Below are 19,845 nucleotides of genomic sequence, written 5' to 3'. Positions count from 1 at the left end.
CGTGTGCGTGACTGATGCTTGTTTAATATTCCGTATCTCTTAACGCCATGGCACATGCGGAATGGTCGTGATAACTTCTGCGCATATTCTTTGGTAAAGTCACGTAAAGTATTTTTTTGTAATTTTTGTTATTTTCTTTGAACCTATCTATGTGACTTTACCGAAAGACCCAAATAATATTCGCACAATAAGTTACCACGACCATTCCGCATGTGCCATGGTGTTAAAAATAACAAAGTAGTTTTTTCTTATTTTTTGATATTTTCTTTGAACCTATCTACATGACTTTACCGAAAGGCCCAAAGAATATGAATTCCTGCAGTCACGAAAGCTTTAAGTCAGTATTTATTGTGCGTAGTAACGGGTGGAGGCCCCATGGTGTAGAGAGAGTCTTGGCGTATGTAATCTCCACCACTGGCAAGTGTGTGTTATCGCTTCTCGGCCTTTTGGCTAAGATCAAGTGTAGTATCTGTTCTTATCAGTTTAATATCTGATACGTACCACATTGTGGTACCTTATATTAAATTGATTTTTGGGACAGGGAGATGGAATGGTGGCTTGCTCCGTCCACTCCGCGCATCAACCCGGTATTGCAGTTTCTCCGGAAATGGTGCACCTCCCTGCTGGGGGAGGAATATCATCAAACAAAAGTAGACTATGTTGGGTTTGCAAACCCCATTTCCGCTGTTTGTCCGTAATTGGGTGCGTTCTCTCCTGTTTTGTTACCAGTCCCCTCCATCTTCTCATTTGTGCCCTGGATAGCTGTCAAATTTCAAAAATCTATTAAACTATTTTCACAGGTATCCAGTCGGTGTGGGTCAAGAAGTAATATGTCATATGCACATGCACTTATATACAAACAGTTTGTTTTATCCTGTACTGCTCTGTTTGTTACGTCTTCATAACGCAGTATTGCCCATAATTCCGTAATTTACCTATCTTAGTCTATCTTGCTTCATGTGCTATGTAGAAAGGCCTTAGGCTGAAATTTTACTATACCTTCCTTTAGGGACAGTGTTTATTAACGAACGATATTTTTTCGATAGTTTTTTTTCATTCATATGTATTGGTCGTACAATTTGTATTATTATATTAGCATTTTCAGATTCTAATTCTCTTAATCAATTACAATTGCACCTAAGAACTTCCTCGTTTGTTGGCAGAAACAAACTCGGTTTAATTTTTTCTGGGTGTGCCAAAGCCTTTTGCAGAAATTGAGATTTTGTCCCGGTTTCAAATATGAATGGCCGTGTGCGTGACTGATGCTTGTTTAATATTCCGTATCTCTTAACGCCATGGCACATGCGGAATGGGCGTGATAACTTCTGCGCATATTCTTTGGTAAAGTCACGTAAAGTATTTTTTTGCAATTTTTGTTATTTTCTTTGAACCTATCTATGTGACTTTACCGAAAGACCCAAATAATATTCGCACAATAAGTTACCACGACCATTCCGCATGTGCCATGGTGTTAAAAATAACAAAGTAGTTTTTGTTAGTTTTTTTTTTTATATTTCTTTGAACCTATCTACATGACTTTACCGAAAGGCCCAAAGAATATGAATTCCTGCAGTCACGAAAGCTTTAAGTCAGTATTTATTGTGCGTAGTAACGGGTGGAGGCCCCATGGTGTAGAGAGAGTCTTGGCGTATGTAATCTCCACCACTGGCAAGTGTGTGTTATCGCTTCTCGGCCTTTTGGCTAAGATCAAGTGTAGTATCTGTTCTTATCAGTTTAATATCTGATACGTACCACATTGTGGTACCTTATATTGAATTGATTTTTGGGACAGGGAGATGGAATAGAGGCTTGCTCCGTCCACTCCGCGCATCAACCCTGTATTGCAGTTTCTCCGGGAATGGTGCACCTCCCTGCTGGGGGAAGGATATCATCAAACAAAAGTAGACTATGTTGGGTTTGCAAACTCTATTTCCGCTGTTTGTCCGTAATTGGGTGCGTTCTCTCCTGTTTTGTTACCAGTCCCCTCCATCTTCTCATTTGTGCCCTGGATAGCTGTCAAATTTAAAAAATCTATCAAACTCTTTTCACAGGTATCCAGTCGGTGTGGGTCAAGAAGTAATATGTCATATGCACATGCACTTATATATAAACAGTTTGTTTTATCCTGTACTGCTCTGTTTGTTACGTCTTCATAACGCAGTATTGCCCATAATTCCGTAATTTACCTATCTTAGTCTATCTTGCTTCATGTGCTATGTAGAAAGGCCTTAGGCTGAAATGTTACTATACCTTCCTTTAGGGACAGTGTTTATTAACGAACGATATTTTTTCGATAGTTTTTTTTCATTCATATGTATTGGTCGTACAATTTGTATTATTATATTAGCATTTTCAGATTCTAATTCTCTTAATCAATAGCAATTGCACCTAAAAACTTCCTCGTTTGTTGGCAGAAACAAACTCGGTTTAATTATTTCTGGGTGTGCCAAAGCCTTTTGCAGAAATTGAGATTTTGTCCCGGTTTCAAATATGAATGGCCGTGTGCGTGACTGATGCTTGTTTAATATTCCGTATCTCTTAACGCCATGGCACATGCGGAATGGTCGTGATAACTTATGCGCATATTCTTTGGTAAAGTCACGTAACGTATTTTTTTGTAATTTTTGTTATTTTCTTTGAAGCTATCTATGTGACTTTACCGAAAGACCCAAATAATATTCGCACAATAAGTTACCACGACCATTCCGCATGTGCCATGGTGTTAAAAATAACAAAGTAGTTTTTTGTTAGTTTTTTTATATTTCTTTGAACCTATCTACATGACTTTACCGAAAGGCCCAAAGAATATGAATTCCTGCAGTCACGAAAGCTTTAAGTCAGTATTTATTGTGCGTAGTAACGGGTGGAGGCCCCATGGTGTAGAGAGAGTCTTGGCGTATGTAATCTCCACCACTGGCAAGTGTGTGTTATCGCTTCTCGGCCTTTTGGCTAAGATCAAGTGTAGTATCTGTTCTTATCAGTTTAATATCTGATACGTACCACATTGTGGTACCTTATATTAAATTGATTTTTGGGACAGGGAGATGGAATAGGGGCTTGCTCCGTCCACTCCGCGCATAAACCCGGTATTGCAGTTTCTCCGGGAATGGTGCACCTCCCTGCTGGGGGAGGAATATCATCAAACAAAAGTAGACTATGTTGGGTTTGCAAACCCCATTTGCGCTGTTTGTCCGTAATTGGGTGCGTTCTCTCCTGCTTTGTTACCAGTCCCCTCCATCTTCTCATTTGTGCCCTGGATAGCTGTCAAATTTCAAAAATCTATCAAACTCTTTTCACAGGTATCCAGTCGGTGTGGGTCAAGAAGTAATATGTCATATGCACATGCACTTATATACAAACAGTTTTTTTTATCCTGTACTGCTCTGTTTGTTACGTCTTCATAACGCAGTATTGCCCATAATTCCGCAATTTACCTATCTTAGTCTATCTTGCTTCATGTGCTATGTAGAAAGGCCTTAGGCTGAAATTTTACTATACCTTCCTTTAGGGACAGTGTTTATTAACGAACGATATTTTTTCGATATTTTTTTTTCATTCAGATGTATTGGTCGTACAATTTGTATTATTATATTAGCATTTTCAGATTCTTATTCTCTTAATCAATTACAATTGCACCTAAGAACTTCCTCGTTTGTTGGCAGAAACAAACTCGGTTTAATTTTTTCTGGGTGTGCCAAAGCCTTTTGCAGAAATTGAGATTTTGTCCCGGTTTCAAATATGAATGGCCGTGTGCGTGACTGATGCTTGTTTAATATTCCGTATCTCTTAACGCCATGGCACATGCGGAATGGTCGTGATAACTTCTGCGCATATTCTTTGGTAAAGTCACGTAAAGTATTTTTTTGTAATTTTTGTTATTTTCTTTGAACCTATCTATGTGACTTTACCGAAAGACCCAAATAATATTCGCACAATAAGTTACCACGACCATTCCGCATGTGCCATGGTGTTAAAAATAACAAAGTAGTTTTTTCTTATTTTTTGATATTTTCTTTGAACCTATCTACATGACTTTACCGAAAGGCCCAAAGAATATGAATTCCTGCAGTCACGAAAGCTTTAAGTCAGTATTTATTGTGCGTAGTAACGGGTGGAGGCCCCATGGTGTAGAGAGAGTCTTGGCGTATGTAATCTCCACCACTGGCAAGTGTGTGTTATCGCTTCTCGGCCTTTTGGCTAAGATCAAGTGTAGTATCTGTTCTTATCAGTTTAATATCTGATACGTACCACATTGTGGTACCTTATATTAAATTGATTTTTGGGACAGGGAGATGGAATGGTGGCTTGCTCCGTCCACTCCGCGCATCAACCCGGTATTGCAGTTTCTCCGGAAATGGTGCACCTCCCTGCTGGGGGAGGAATATCATCAAACAAAAGTAGACTATGTTGGGTTTGCAAACCCCATTTCCGCTGTTTGTCCGTAATTGGGTGCGTTCTCTCCTGTTTTGTTACCAGTCCCCTCCATCTTCTCATTTGTGCCCTGGATAGCTGTCAAATTTCAAAAATCTATAAAACTATTTTCACAGGTATCCAGTCGGTGTGGGTCAAGAAGTAATATGTCATATGCACATGCACTTATATACAAACAGTTTGTTTTATCCTGTACTGCTCTGTTTGTTACGTCTTCATAACGCAGTATTGCCCATAATTCCGTAATTTACCTATCTTAGTCTATCTTGCTTCATGTGCTATGTAGAAAGGCCTTAGGCTGAAATTTTACTATACCTTCCTTTAGGGACAGTGTTTATTAACGAACGATATTTTTTCGATATTTTTTTTTCATTCAGATGTATTGGTCGTACAATTTGTATTATTATATTAGCATTTTCAGATTCTTATTCTCTTAATCAATTACAATTGCACCTAAGAACTTCCTCGTTTGTTGGCAGAAACAAACTCGGTTTAATTTTTTCTGGGTGTGCCAAAGCCTTTTGCAGAAATTGAGATTTTGTCCCGGTTTCAAATATGAATGGCCGTGTGCGTGACTGATGCTTGTTTAATATTCCGTATCTCTTAACGCCATGGCACATGCGGAATGGTCGTGATAACTTCTGCGCATATTCTTTGGTAAAGTCACGTAAAGTATTTTTTTGTAATTTTTGTTATTTTCTTTGAACCTATCTATGTGACTTTACCGAAAGACCCAAATAATATTCGCACAATAAGTTACCACGACCATTCCGCATGTGCCATGGTGTTAAAAATAACAAAGTAGTTTTTTCTTATTTTTTGATATTTTCTTTGAACCTATCTACATGACTTTACCGAAAGGCCCAAAGAATATGAATTCCTGCAGTCACGAAAGCTTTAAGTCAGTATTTATTGTGCGTAGTAACGGGTGGAGGCCCCATGGTGTAGAGAGAGTCTTGGCGTATGTAATCTCCACCACTGGCAAGTGTGTGTTATCGCTTCTCGGCCTTTTGGCTAAGATCAAGTGTAGTATCTGTTCTTATCAGTTTAATATCTGATACGTACCACATTGTGGTACCTTATATTAAATTGATTTTTGGGACAGGGAGATGGAATGGTGGCTTGCTCCGTCCACTCCGCGCATCAACCCGGTATTGCAGTTTCTCCGGAAATGGTGCACCTCCCTGCTGGGGGAGGAATATCATCAAACAAAAGTAGACTATGTTGGGTTTGCAAACCCCATTTCCGCTGTTTGTCCGTAATTGGGTGCGTTCTCTCCTGTTTTGTTACCAGTCCCCTCCATCTTCTCATTTGTGCCCTGGATAGCTGTCAAATTTCAAAAATCTATAAAACTATTTTCACAGGTATCCAGTCGGTGTGGGTCAAGAAGTAATATGTCATATGCACATGCACTTATATACAAACAGTTTGTTTTATCCTGTACTGCTCTGTTTGTTACGTCTTCATAACGCAGTATTGCCCATAATTCCGTAATTTACCTATCTTAGTCTATCTTGCTTCATGTGCTATGTAGAAAGGCCTTAGGCTGAAATTTTACTATACCTTCCTTTAGGGACAGTGTTTATTAACGAACGATATTTTTTCGATAGTTTTTTTTCATTCATATGTATTGGTCGTACAATTTGTATTATTATATTAGCATTTTCAGATTCTAATTCTCTTAATCAATTACAATTGCACCTAAGAACTTCCTCGTTTGTTGGCAAAAACAAACTCGGTTTAATTTTTTCTGGGTGTGCCAAAGCCTTTTGCAGAAATTGAGATTTTGTCCCGGTTTCAAATATGAATGGCCGTGTGCGTGACTGATGCTTGTTTAATATTCCGTATCTCTTAACGCCATGGCACATGCGGAATGGGCGTGATAACTTCTGCGCATATTCTTTGGTAAAGTCACGTAAAGTATTTTTTTGCAATTTTTGTTATTTTCTTTGAACCTATCTATGTGACTTTACCGAAAGACCCAAATAATATTCGCACAATAAGTTACCACGACCATTCCGAATGTGCCATGGTGTTAAAAATAACAAAGTAGTTTTTTCTTATTTTTTGATATTTTCTTTGAACCTATCTACATGACTTTACCGAAAGGCCCAAAGAATATGAATTCCTGCAGTCACGAAAGCTTTAAGTCAGTATTTATTGTGCGTAGTAACGGGTGGAGGCCCCATGGTGTAGAGAGAGTTTTGGCGTATGTAATCTCCACCACTGGCAAGTGTGTGTTATCGCTTCTCGGCCTTTTGGCTAAGATCAAGTGTAGTATCTGTTCTTATCAGTTTAATATCTGATACGTACCACATTGTGGTACCTTATATTAAATAGATTTTTGGGACAGGGAGATGGAATAGGGGCTTGCTCCGTCCACTCCGCGCATCAACCCGGTATTGCAGTTTCTCCGGAAATGGTGCACCTCCCTGCTGGGGGAGGAATATCATCAAACAAAAGTAGACTATGTTGGGTTTGCAAACCCCATTTCCGCTGTTTGTCCGTAATTGGGTGCGTTCTCTCCTGTTTTGTTACCAGTCCCCTCCATCTTCTCATTTGTGCCCTGGATAGCTGTCAAATTTCAAAAATCTATAAAACTATTTTCACAGGTATCCAGTCGGTGTGGGTCAAGAAGTAATATGTCATATGCACATGCACTTATATACAAACAGTTTGTTTTATCCTGTACTGCTCTGTTTGTTACGTCTTCATAACGCAGTATTGCCCATAATTCCGTAATTTACCTATCTTAGTCTATCTTGCTTCATGTGCTATGTAGAAAGGCCTTAGGCTGAAATTTTACTATACCTTCCTTTAGGGACAGTGTTTATTAACGAACGATATTTTTTCGATAGTTTTTTTTTCATTCATATGTATTGGTCGTACAATTTGTATTATTATATTAGCATTTTCAGATTCTAATTCTCTTAATCAATTACAATTGCACCTAAGAACTTCCTCGTTTGTTGGCAGAAACAAACTCGGTTTAATTTTTTCTGGGTGTGCCAAAGCCTTTTGCAGAAATTGAGATTTTGTCCCGGTTTCAAATATGAATGGCCGTGTGCTTGACTGATGCTTGTTTAATATTCCGTATCTCTTAACGCCATGGCACATGCGGAATGGTCGTGATAACTTCTGCGCATATTCTTTGGTAAAGTCACGTAAAGTATTTTTTGCAATTTTTGTTATTTTCTTTGAACCTATCTATGTGACTTTACCGAAAGACCCAAATAATATTCGCACAATAAGTTACCACGACCATTCCGAATGTGCCATGGTGTTAAAAATAACAAAGTAGTTTTTTCTTATTTTTTGATATTTTCTTTGAACCTATCTACATGACTTTACCGAAAGGCCCAAAGAATATGAATTCCTGCAGTCACGAAAGCTTTAAGTCAGTATTTATTGTGCGTAGTAACGGGTGGAGGCCCCATGGTGTAGAGAGAGTATTGGCGTATGTAATCTCCACCTCTGGCAAGTGTGTGTTATCGCTTCTCGGCCTTTTGGCTAAGATCAAGTGTAGTATCTGTTCTTATCAGTTTAATATCTGATACGTACCACATTGTGGTACCTTATATTAAATAGATTTTTGGGACAGGGAGATGGAATAGGGGCTTGCTCCGTCCACTCCGCGCATCAACCCGGTATTGCAGTTTCTCCAAAAATGGTGCACCTCCCTGCTGGGGGAGGAATATCATCGAACAAAAGTAGACTATGTTGGGTTTGCAAACCCCATTTCTGCTGTTTGTCCGTAATTGGGTGCGTTCTCTCCTGTTTTGTTACCAGTCCCCTCCATCTTCTCATTTGTGCCCTGGATAGCTGTCAAATTTCAAACATCTATAAAACTATTTTCACAGGTATCCAGTCGGTGTGGGTCAAGAAGTAATATGTCATATGCACATGCACTTATATATACAAACAGTTTGTTTTATCCTGTACTGCTCTGTTTGTTACGTCTTCATAACGCAGTATTGCCCATAATTCTGTAATTTACCTATCTTAGTCTATCTTGCTTCATGTGCTATGTAGAAAGGCCTTAGGCTGAAATTTTACTATACCTTCCTTTAGGGACAGTGTTTATTAACGAACGATATTTTTTCGATATTTTTTTTTCATTCATATGTATTGGTCGTACAATTTGTATTATTATATTAGCATTTTCAGATTCTAATTCTCTTAATCAATTACAATTGCACCTAAGAACTTCCTCGTTTGTTGGCAGAAACAAACTCGGTTTAATTTTTTCTGGGTGTGCCAAAGCCTTTTGCAGAAATTGAGATTTTGTCCCGGTTTCAAATATGAATGGCCGTGTGCGTGACTGATGCTTGTTTAATATTCCGTATCTCTTAACGCCATGGCACATGCGGAATGGTCGTGATAACTTCTGCGCATATTCTTTGGTAAAGTCACGTAAAGTATTTTTTTGTAATTTTTGTTATTTTCTTTGAACCTATCTATGTGACTTTACCGAAAGACCCAAATAATATTCGCACAATAAGTTACCACGACCATTCCGCATGTGCCATGGTGTTAAAAATAACAAAGTAGTTTTTTCTTATTTTTTGACATTTTCTTTGAACCTATCTACATGACTTTACCGAAAGGCCCAAAGAATATGAATTCCTGCAGTCACGAAAGCTTTAAGTCAGTATTTATTGTGCGTAGTAACGGGTGGAGGCCCCATGGTGTAGAGAGAGTTTTGGCGTATGTAATCTCCACCACTGGCAAGTGTGTGTTATCGCTTCTCGGCCTTTTGGCTAAGATCAAGTGTAGCATCTGTTCTTATCAGTTTAATATCTGATACGTACCACATTGTGGTACCTTATATTAAATAGATTTTTGGGACAGGGAGATGGAATAGGGGCTTGCTCCGTCCACTCCGCGCATCAACCCGGTATTGCAGTTTCTCCGGAAATGGTGCACCTCCCTGCTGGGGGAGGAATATCATCAAACAAAAGTAGACTGTTGGGTTTGCAAACCCCATTTCCGCTGTTTGTCCGTAATTGGGTGCGTTCTCTCCTGTTTTGTTACCAGTCCCCTCCATCTTCTCATTTGTGCCCTGGATAGCTGTCAAATTTCAAAAATCTATAAAACTATTTTCACAGGTATCCAGTCTGTGTGGGTCAAGAAGTAATATGTCATATGCACATGCACTTGTATACAAACAGTTTGTTTTATCCTGTACTGCTCTGTTTGTTACGTCTTCATAACGCAGTTTTGCCCATAATTCCGTAATTTACCTATCTTAGTCTATCTTGCTTCATGTGCTATGTAGAAAGGCCTTAGGCTGAAATTTTACTATACCTTCCTTTAGGGACAGTGTTTATTAACGAACGATATTTTTTCGATAGTTTTTTTTCATTCATATGTATTGGTCGTACAATTTGTATTATTTTATTAGCATTTTCAGATTCTAATTCTCTTAATCAATTACAATTGCACCTAAGAACTTCCTCGTTTGTTGGCAGAAACAAACTCGGTTTAATTTTTTCTGGGTGTGCCAAAGCCTTGTGCAGCAATTGAGATTTTGTCCCGGTTTCAAATATGAATGGCCGTGTGCGTGACTGATGCTTGTTTAATATTCCGTATCTCTTAACGCCATGGCACATGCGGAATGGTCGTGATAACTTCTGCGCATATTCTTTGGTAAAGTCACGTAAAGTATGTTTTTGTAATTTTTGTTATTTTCTTTGAACCTATCTATGTGACTTTACCGAAAGACCCAAATAATATTCGCACAATAAGTTACCACGACCATTCCGCATGTGCCATGGTGTTAAAAATAACAAAGTAGTTTTTTGTAATTTTTTTGATATTTTCTTTGAACCTATCTACATGACTTTACCGAAAGGCCCAAAGAATATGAATTCCTGCAGTCACGAAAGCTTTAAGTCAGTATTTATTGTGCGTAGTAACGGGTGGAGGCCCCATGGTGTAGAGAGAGTCTTGGCGTATGTAATCTCCACCACTGGCAAGTGTGTGTTATCGCTTCTCGGCCTTTTGGCTAAGATCAAGTGTAGTATCTGTTCTTATCAGTTTAATATCTGATACGTACCACATTGTGGTACCTTATATTAAATAGATTTTTGGGACAGGGAGATGGAATAGGGGCTTGCTCCGTCCACTCCGCGCATCAACCCGGTATTGCAGTTTCTCCGGGAATGGTGCACCTCCCTGCTGGGGGAGGAATATCATCAAACAAAAGTAGACTATGTTGGGTTTGCAAACCCCATTTCCGCTGTTTGTCCGTAATTGGGTGCGTTCTCTCCTGTTTTGTTACCAGTCCCCTCCATCTTCTCATTTGTGCCCTGGATAGCTGTCAAATTTCAAAAATCTATCAAACTATTTTCACAGCTATCCAGTCGGTGTGGGTCAAGAAGTAATATGTCATATGCACATGCACTTATATACAAACAGTTTGTTTCATCCTGTACTGCTCTGTTTGTTACGTCTTCATAACGCAGTATTGCCCATAATTCCGTAATTTACCTATCTTAGTCTATCTTGCTTCATGTGCTATGTAGAAAGGCCTTAGGCTGAAATTTTACTATACCTTCCTTTAGGGACAGTGTTTATTAACGAACGATATTTTTTCGATAGTTTTTTTTCATTCATATGTATTGGTCGTACAATTTGTATTATTATATTACCATTTTCAGATTCTAATTCTCTTAATCAATTACAATTGCACCTAAGAACTTCCTCGTTTGTTGGCAGAAACAAACTCGGTTTAATTTTTTCTGGGTGTGCCAAAGCCTTTTGCAGAAATTGAGATTTTGTCCCGGTTTCAAATATGAATGGCCGTGTGCGTGACTGATGCTTGTTTAATATTCCGTATCTCTTAACGCCATGGCACATGCGGAATGGTCGTGATAACTTCTGCGCATATTCTTTGGTAAAGTCACGTAAAGTATTTTTTTGTAATTTTTGTTATTTTCTTTGAACCTATCTATGTGACTTTACCGAAAGACCCAAATAATATTCGCACAATAAGTTACCACGACCATTCCGCATGTTGCCATGGTGTTAAAAATAACAAAGTAGTGTTTTGTAATTTTTTGATATTTTCTTTGAACCTATCTACATGACTTTACCGAAAGGCCCAAAGAATATGAATTCCTGCAGTCACGAAAGCTTTAAGTCAGTATTTATTGTGCGTAGTAACGGGTGGAGGCCCCATGGTGTAGAGAGAGTCTTGGCGTATGTAATCTCCACCACTGGCAAATATGTGTTATCGCTTCTCGGCCTTTTGGCTAAGATCAAGTGTAGTATCTGTTCTTATCAGTTTAATATCTGATACATACCACATTGTGGTACCTTATATTAAATTGATTTTTGGGACAGGGAGATGGAATAGGGGCTTGCTCCGTCCACTCCGCGCATCAACCCGGTATTGCAGTTTCTCCGGGAATGGTGCACCTCCCTGCTGGGGGAGGGATATCATCAAACAAAAGTAGACTATGTTGGGTTTGCAAACCCCATTTCCGCTGTTTGTCCGTAATTGGGTGCGTTCTCTCCTGTTTTGTTACCAGTCCCCTCCATCTTCTCATTTGTGCCCTGGATAGCTGTCAAATTTTAAAAATCTATCAAACTCTTTTCACAGGTATTCAGTCGGTGTGGGTCAAGAAGTAATATGTTATATGCAAATGCACTTATATACAAACCGTTTGTTTTATCCTGTACTGCTCTGTTTGTTACGTCTTCATAACGCAGTATTGCCCATAATTCCGTAATTTACCTATCTTAGTCTATCTTGCTTCATGTGCTAGGTAGAAATGCCTTAGGCTGAAATTTTACTATACCTTCCTTTAGAGACAGTGTTTATTAACGAACGATATTTTTTCGATATTTTTTTTTCATTCATATGTATTGGTCGTACAATTTGTATTATTATATTAGCATTTTCAGATTATAATTCTCTGAATCAATTACACTTGCACCTAAGAACTTCCTCGTTTGTTGGCAGAAACAAACTCGGTTTAATTATTTCTGGGTGTGCCAAAGCCTTTTGCAGAAATTTAGATTTTGTCCCGGTTTCAAACATGAATGGCCGTGTGCGTGACTGATGCTTGTTTAATATTCCGTATCTCTTAACACCATGGCACATGCGGAATGGTCGTGAAAACTTCTGCGCATATTCTTTGGTAAAGTCACGTAAAGTATTTTTATGCAATTTTTGTTATTTTCTTTGAACCTATCTATGTGACTTTACCGAAAGACCCAAATAATATTCGCACAATAAGTTACCACGACCATTCCGCATGTGCCATGGTGTTAAAAATAACAAAGTAGTTTTTTGTTATTTTTTGATATTTTCTTTGAACCTATCTACATGACTTTACCGAAAGGCCCAAAGAATATGAATTCCTGCAGTCACGAAAGCTTTAAGTCGGTATTTATTGTGCGAAGTAACGGGTGCAGGCCCCATGGTGTAGAGAGAGTTTTGGCGTATGTAATCTCCACCACTGGCAAGTGTGTGTTATCGCTTCTCGGCCTTTTGGCTAAGATCAAGTGTAGTATCTGTTCTTATCAGTTTAATATCTGATACGTACCACATTGTGGTACCTTATATTAAATTGATTTTTGGGACAGGGAGATGGAATAGGGGCTTGCTCCGTCCACTCCGCGCATCAACCCGGTATTGCAGTTTTTCCGGGAATGGTGCACCTCCCTGCTGGGGGAGGAATATCATCAAACAAAAGTAGACTATGTTGGGTTTGCAAACCCCATTTCCGCTGTTTGTCCGTAATTGGGTGCGTTCTCTCCTGTTTTGTTACCAGTCCCCTCCATCTTCTCATTTGTGCCCTGGATAGCTGTCAAATTTCAAAAATCTATCAAACTATTTTCACAGCTATCCAGTCGGTGTGGGTCAAGAAGTAATATGTCATATGCACATGCACTTATATACAAACAGTTTGTTTTATCCTGTACTGCTCTGTTTGTTACGTCTTCATAACGCAGTATTGCCCATAATTCCGTAATTTACCTATCTTAGTCTATCTTGCTTCATGTGCTATGTAGAAAGGCCTTAGGCTGAAATTTTACTATACCTTCCTTTAGGGACAGTGTTTATTAACGAACGATATTTTTTCGATAGTTTTTTTTCATTCATATGTATTGGTCGTACAATTTGTATTATTATATTAGCATTTTCAGATTCTAATTCTCTTGATCAATTACACTTGCACCTAAGAACTTCCTCGTTTGTTGGCAGAAACAAACTCGGTTTAATTATTTCTGGGTGTGCCAAAGCCTTTTGCAGAAATTGAGATTTTCGTCCCGGTTTCAAATATGAATGGCCGTGTGCGTGACTGATGCTTGTTTAATATTCCGTATCTCTTAACGCCATGGCACATGCGGAATGGTCGTGATAACTTCTGCGCATATTCTTTGGTAAAGTCACGTTAAGTATTTTTTTGTAATTTTGTTATTTTCTTTGAACATATCTATGTGACTTTACCGAAAGACCCAAATAATATTCGCACAATAAGTTACCACGACCATTCCGCATGTGCCATGATGTTAAAAATAACAAAGTAGTTTTTTTGTTATTTTTTTAAATATTTCTTTGAACCTATCTACATGACTTTACCGAAAGGCCCAAAGAATATGAATTCCTGCAGTCACGAAAGCTTTAAGTCAGTATTTATTGTGCGAAATAACGGGTGGAGGCCCCATGGTGTAGAGAGAGTTTTGGCGTATGTAATCTCCACCACTGGCAAGTGTGTGTTATTGTGGTGCCACAGCGACGGGGCTGCTCTGCCGAGCCAGGGAGCCGCCCGGCTTCCCCCACCGCACTGCCCCCCATCACCCCCCCCCACATAAGCACACACCTGCATGCATTCCCCCCCCCATAGAGCTGGAAGGGAAGGTCACCTGATCGACCGGTTTTTATCCGAGAAACCCTTATCGGGAATAACTCTCACGGTTTCCGGCGATCAGATGGATGACCTCCCCCGTGCTACGTGGCACCGCGGCGCTGCGGCCAGCCTTAATATGGTGTGGTCGCGGCGTGGGGCATTCGGCCACCGCGGTTGAGGTGCATTTCCCCCCACACACGCGAGTATCGACGGGGCAGGCAGAGGGAATAAGTATTGTGATAGAGGAGCATCGTTAGAAAACACGCAGCGCATCTGAACGCATAATCAGGCACCCCCGCACAGGCAGCGGAGGGACGACGTAATTACGCTCGGGCACGCAGGCACCATTATTAGGGGAGTTAAAGAATAAGGCTATTAGTATGAATAACCTGGAGAGCGGGGGCACGCGGGCAGCCGTGCACAAATTCCCACGGCGCACCTTTGTAATGGACGCCGCCGCATGAACCTCGATGATGGGGGCCTGCGTGAGAAAGGGATTAATTAGGATTTACGAGCCCATTGTTCAGCGCAGCACCCCTTTGAGGTAGGGAGAATAAATAGGGGGGCGCAAGGGGGAAGGGGCGCGCTTCTCTCCAGGCCAGCGGACCAGCAGCAGCTGCAGCCAGCGACCTGGACGTCCGTGCGACGTATCGAGGTACCTCCACGGGCGCCAAACAGTGAGTGGGGAGGTGAGGTAGGATAATAGCCGATAAATAGGGAATAGGTACCGGTTTAGTGGAATAGGCCAGCCTCGTCGACTCACTGATTCAACATTAAGTTACCAGGTAATAAATCATTAATAGCGAAGCGTGGTCTCGCGTGATCTTGTCGTGCAGTGTGAGCGCGTGGGGAAGCGTGTGTACGCAGTGGTTCTGTAGTGCTGCGGCTCGCCTCGGGGGAGCGCTGCGCAGAGCGGTGCGCGTGTGGGTGCGCGTGTGTTCACTACGTATATGATACAGGTGTGCGATCACAACGTGAGTGCTCCGTGTTGAGTGAGTGCCGCGCAGAGCTGTGTGTGGGTGTGCGCGTACGTAAATTAACCATGCCGGCTACGCGGACCCGCGGTGGAGGGGAATCCTCGGGCGACGGCTCCCACACCACGGGTGGGGAACCTAGCAGCGGGGGGGCGATTGATGATGCTTGCCCGGCCGTTAACATTATCGAGGGAGGGATCTCGGGGGCTAGCGACCCCCACATATTGGTGTCAGAAGTGGGATGATCCCCCGCACCCCCAAGGGAAAGAGGCCCCCCAACCCAGATTAAAATCAAAGGCACATTTACGGGCAAAGGAATTCCAACATGGAAATCGTTTGTCCGCAGCATCAGGGGGGCTAAAAAAGTTAATGGGTGGTCAGATGAGGAGGCGTTGCAGCAGTTAGAGCTACATTTAGATGGGCGAGCAGCTGACTTTGTGGAAGCTTTGCCCGCAAGCGCACAAACTCAGTGGGAAAAATTAATGTGCGAACTCGAACGGCGCTTCGGCGCCTATGACGAGGAGGATGCACAGACGGCCTTAGAGGCACGCCGTCGCCAGCCCGGCAAGGATCTATGAGATTATGCCGAGGATGTACGCATGTTGACCCAGCTCGCGTACCCAGAGTACGAGGCCAAAATAATTGAGGGCCTCGCCGCCGGTAAAATCCAGCGATATTTGGCACGCACCCCGTGGTGGCAGCCAAATGTAGACGGTGCACGCCTCTCCTTTAACACCCTCGTCGAGCGCGCACGCAAATGCGAGAAACTCTCGGGTGAGCGCGCGCAGCCTCGAGGGAGGGGACGAGAGTGCGCCGTAGCGAGCCTACTCTCCGACGAGGAGGAAGAGCTCGCCATCGCAGTAAGGGGACGGGCAAGGGAGCCCCAGAGACCCAGCGAAACAACCCCGGGTTGGGTAGCCGGGTTACAGACCGGCATAGGAGATATGGACGGTAAGATAACCAACGTAGGTGAGAATATGACCAAGCTGCAATCCTCCGTTGAGACCATTCGATCCGAGATGGGGGAACTAGACTCCACGGTAGGAGGGCTAACTGGAAGGATAGCCCGACTAGAAGCAGAGTATGAGCAGCAGCGCACTGGGGGAGGAGGGAGTGGGAAGAGAGCCCACTACGGAGCCGCCACCCCTCCCCGGGCGTGTTATGTGTGCGATCGGCGAGGGCATCTCAGGAGGGACTGTCCTCAGGTCGCCCGAGCTAGACAAGAGCTAAGGTCAAACACTAAGGCCCCCCTAGAGAGGGGACCACCGGGGGGTCAAATCGACGTAGCCCCGACACAAACAAGCTGTGAGAATAATGGCGAGCGAGTGATCTCCACACAGGTTCCAGCAACAACGCCCACAGAAACGGTGACTCCTGGCAACTGGCTACGGGAGCTGGTGGCAGGGATCACGGGGGCCACGTCGCTGGTGGAAGGGGAGGTAAACGGAGTGCGTACCCGAATCCTGCTGGACACGGGGGCGGTGGCCTCGCTCGTGAGCGCAGCACACTGCAGCGCGATCGGGGTCGACGTGTGTCACCTGCAGGCCCCGGACCGCGCGCTGCACACGGCGAGCGGAGCCGGAATGGGGTTGCTGGGGAGAACCACCCTAGAGGTCCGCATAAGCAGCCAGGTGTGCACCCAGGAGTTCTACGTGTCGAGTGCGTTGTGTCACGAGTGTATCGCAGGTACCGACCTCTTAGAACGGCTGGGACTCAACGTGCAACCCCGCCAGTGATGCGCCACCATGGAGAGCAACGGCGAGCGGATACCGTTCCTGGGACGAGAACCGACGCGCCCCCGCTTCGCACCTGTGGCCGCTATCCTGGCGACGGCAGTCACCATCGGCCCGCTCACCGAGATGCTGGTGCCGGTGGCAACATCCCCCACCGACCCCGCGCTCCGACCATTAGGGGAGGTAATGCTAACTCCTCACCCGGAGTTGGCAAAACGGTATGGGGTCGTGGGATCCGCCACGTTGGTAAACGCAGATGGGGACCGATTGTTTATGCGGATTTTTAACCCCCACAGTACCCCAGCGATACTGCGGCGGCGCACCCCGATAGCCACCGTACACCCCCTGCACGCACGCCACTCTAACGACTCGGTGTTCGCACTCTGGGCTGAGGACCCCGGGCGTCCTGAGGGTGACCAGGACCTGGCCTGGCGAGTCGGCCCGACTCCCCGAGCCGAGGTCGTTCCCCTGCTCGACGCGTTACATGTACCATGGGCGGATTTACCTAAGGGAGAGGCCGATCGGCTGCGCGAGTTACTGCGGGAGTATGCCGACGTATTCAGTGAACACGACTCGGACGTGGGTCGGACCGATCTTGTTAAGCACCAAATTGATACCGGTGCAGCCCGACCCATCAAACTCCCTGCGTACCGAGTGGGCGCACCCGAACGCGCCCAAATCAAAGAGGCAGTTGGGGACATGCTTCACGATAACATAATTCAGCCCTCGGCGAGCCCCTGGTCAGCCCCAGTGGTACTAGTAATGAAAAAGGATGGGTCAACCCGGTTCTGCGTCGATTACCGTAAACTAAATGCAGTCACGCTCGGCGATGCCTTCCCCATACCCCGCATCGACGACACCTTCGACAGTCTCGCAGGAGCGCGGTATTTTTCCACCCTCGATCTGGCATCCGGTTACTGGCAAGTGGAGATGACGGAGGAGGATCGGCCAAAAACAGCATTCACCACCCCGATGGGCCTGTTTGAGTTTCGAGTGTTGCCGTTCGGACTCACTAACGCGCCCGCGACGTTCCAGCGGTTGATGGAGTTGGTGATGCGGGGCTTGCAGTGGGAACAGTGCCTGATTTACTTGGACGATGTGATAGTGTTCAGTAGATCTTTATCTGAGCATTGGTCCAGGCTTCGAGAGGTGTTCCAGCGACTGCGAGCGGCTCATCTCAAGCTCAAGCCGCGTAAGTGTTACATTGCGCAGCGCGAGGTGGGGTACCTCGGACACCGAGTCAGCGAGGCAGGGGTGAGCACCGATCCCGAGAAGGTGCGTGCCGTAGTGGATTGGCCGCGGCCGAGGAACCTGACGGAGATCAGGACATTCTTAGGACTCGCCACTTATTACCGTCGATTTGTAATGGGATTCAGTGAGATTGCACGCCCCCTCACCCAACTCACCTCCCCTAAGAACCCCTATCAGTGGTCGGAGGCCTGTCAGATGGCTTTCACCACACTCAAAGACCACCTCACCCACACCCCCACCTTGGCTTTTCCAGATTTCACCACCGATTTTATTTTGGACACTGACGCCTGCAGCAGTGGGCTGGGCGCGGTGCTGTCGCAAGTGCAGGGTGGGACGGAGCGGGTCATCGCGTACGCCAGTCGGACCCTGAGCGGGGCCGAGCTGAACTATTGCGTAACCCGTCAGGAACTGTATGCCGTGATTTTCGCGTGTAAACAGTTCCGACCGTACTTGTACGGCAGGAGATGTCGTGTGCGCACCGATCATTATGCACTGCAGTTCCTCCTTACATTCAAGGAACCGCGGGGGCAGATGGCTCGATGGCTGGCGCAGCTGCAGGAGTACAACCTGCAGATCGAGTACCGAGCGGGGCGGACACACGTGAACGCGGACGCCTTGTCAAGACGGCCCGCGGTGCGCGCTGAGACGAGGGAGGGAGACGCCTGCCCGTGCTTCACGGGGGGACGCTGCCGCCAGGCAGCAGAACCCAAGGAGCGCGCGGAAACTAAACTCCCCCCCCCGAGAGAGAGTGCGGTGTGCGCCACAGGAACCCCTGCAGAAGGAGCCCGGGGACAGACGGATCATCCCACCCCAACCGGGCGGATCCAAGAGGATGTCGGCTGCGCCTTCCCGGGCTTGGACGACGAGCAGCTACGACAAACCCAGCAGCGGGATCCGGACCTGGCGGCGGTGGAGACGGCACTGCGAGAGAAGAAGGATGCACTACCAGGGCCCTGGAGCGGTTTGTATGCCCGGTTGTGTGTAGAAAACGGGGTGGTGAGGGAACTGGCCGACGCTGGGCAGCCGGGGTGCATCTGCGTTCCTGCCCATGTGCGACCCCAACTACTACGACTGGTACACGACCACCCGCTCGGGGGCCATGACGGGGAACGGCGCACCCGGGGGACTCTGCGTCGCCAGTATCTCTGGCCTAAATTGGCACAAGATGTGGGCGCCTGGGTGCAGGGCTGCCGGGCCTGTCAGCAGTGTGGGCAAAAGCCGGCGAGGTACCAGGTACCCCTGAGGCCGTTCCGAGTCAGTCGGACGAATCAGTTGGTCGGAATCGACCTGCAGGGGCCCTTTCCACGATCCCACCGGGGCAACCGATATATTCTCGTAGCGGTGGAGTACTTCACTCGCTACCCCGTGGCGGTGGCTATCCCGGATAAAACAGCCCTCGTAGTGGCCCGGGCCTTCGTGGAAAACTATGTACTTATGTGCGGGATCCCCTAACGAGTCATTACCGACCAGGGTAGTGAATTCGAGGCCGAACTATTCCAGGCGCTGTGCCGAGAGTTCGGGATCCAGAAGGACCGAACCACGGCGTATCACCCCCAGGCGAACGGGATGGTAGAGAGGATGAACCAGACTCTG

At 44.8% G+C, this 19,845-nt stretch overlaps 11 non-coding genes across 11 annotated transcripts; all 11 read left to right on the top strand.

Annotated features, from left to right (window-relative positions):
- Positions 1-430: 430 nt before the first annotated feature.
- LOC144723838 (U2 spliceosomal RNA) lies at positions 431-621 on the top strand. Its single transcript, XR_013586365.1, has one exon. It is a non-coding gene; the product is annotated as a U2 spliceosomal RNA (small nuclear RNA).
- A 1,060-nt stretch (positions 622-1,681) lies between these two features.
- Positions 1,682-1,872, top strand: LOC144723852 (U2 spliceosomal RNA). The gene has a single exon (XR_013586378.1). It is a non-coding gene; the product is annotated as a U2 spliceosomal RNA (small nuclear RNA).
- Positions 1,873-2,929: 1,057 nt separating this feature from the next.
- On the top strand, positions 2,930-3,120 carry LOC144723768 (U2 spliceosomal RNA). Its single transcript, XR_013586293.1, has one exon. It is a non-coding gene; the product is annotated as a U2 spliceosomal RNA (small nuclear RNA).
- Positions 3,121-4,177: 1,057 nt separating this feature from the next.
- Positions 4,178-4,368, top strand: LOC144723837 (U2 spliceosomal RNA). The gene has a single exon (XR_013586364.1). It is a non-coding gene; the product is annotated as a U2 spliceosomal RNA (small nuclear RNA).
- Positions 4,369-5,425: 1,057 nt separating this feature from the next.
- Positions 5,426-5,616, top strand: LOC144723836 (U2 spliceosomal RNA). The gene has a single exon (XR_013586362.1). It is a non-coding gene; the product is annotated as a U2 spliceosomal RNA (small nuclear RNA).
- Positions 5,617-6,673: 1,057 nt separating this feature from the next.
- Positions 6,674-6,864, top strand: LOC144723808 (U2 spliceosomal RNA). The gene has a single exon (XR_013586335.1). It is a non-coding gene; the product is annotated as a U2 spliceosomal RNA (small nuclear RNA).
- A 1,057-nt stretch (positions 6,865-7,921) lies between these two features.
- On the top strand, positions 7,922-8,112 carry LOC144723851 (U2 spliceosomal RNA). The gene has a single exon (XR_013586377.1). It is a non-coding gene; the product is annotated as a U2 spliceosomal RNA (small nuclear RNA).
- A 1,059-nt stretch (positions 8,113-9,171) lies between these two features.
- LOC144723835 (U2 spliceosomal RNA) lies at positions 9,172-9,362 on the top strand. The gene has a single exon (XR_013586361.1). It is a non-coding gene; the product is annotated as a U2 spliceosomal RNA (small nuclear RNA).
- Positions 9,363-10,418: 1,056 nt separating this feature from the next.
- On the top strand, positions 10,419-10,609 carry LOC144723751 (U2 spliceosomal RNA). The gene has a single exon (XR_013586277.1). It is a non-coding gene; the product is annotated as a U2 spliceosomal RNA (small nuclear RNA).
- Positions 10,610-11,667: 1,058 nt separating this feature from the next.
- On the top strand, positions 11,668-11,858 carry LOC144723756 (U2 spliceosomal RNA). The gene has a single exon (XR_013586281.1). It is a non-coding gene; the product is annotated as a U2 spliceosomal RNA (small nuclear RNA).
- A 1,057-nt stretch (positions 11,859-12,915) lies between these two features.
- Positions 12,916-13,106, top strand: LOC144723890 (U2 spliceosomal RNA). The gene has a single exon (XR_013586406.1). It is a non-coding gene; the product is annotated as a U2 spliceosomal RNA (small nuclear RNA).
- The last annotated feature ends 6,739 nt before the right edge of the window (positions 13,107-19,845 follow it).

The sequence above is a fragment of the Lampetra planeri genome, chromosome 18, assembly GCF_965212315.1.
Source record: "Lampetra planeri chromosome 18, kcLamPlan1.2.h2, whole genome shotgun sequence".
NCBI classification, from domain to species: domain Eukaryota; kingdom Metazoa; phylum Chordata; class Hyperoartia; order Petromyzontiformes; family Petromyzontidae; genus Lampetra; species Lampetra planeri.
The sequence above is the reverse complement of the archived record's forward strand: the minus strand, read 5'-3'. Positions and strand labels throughout refer to the sequence as shown.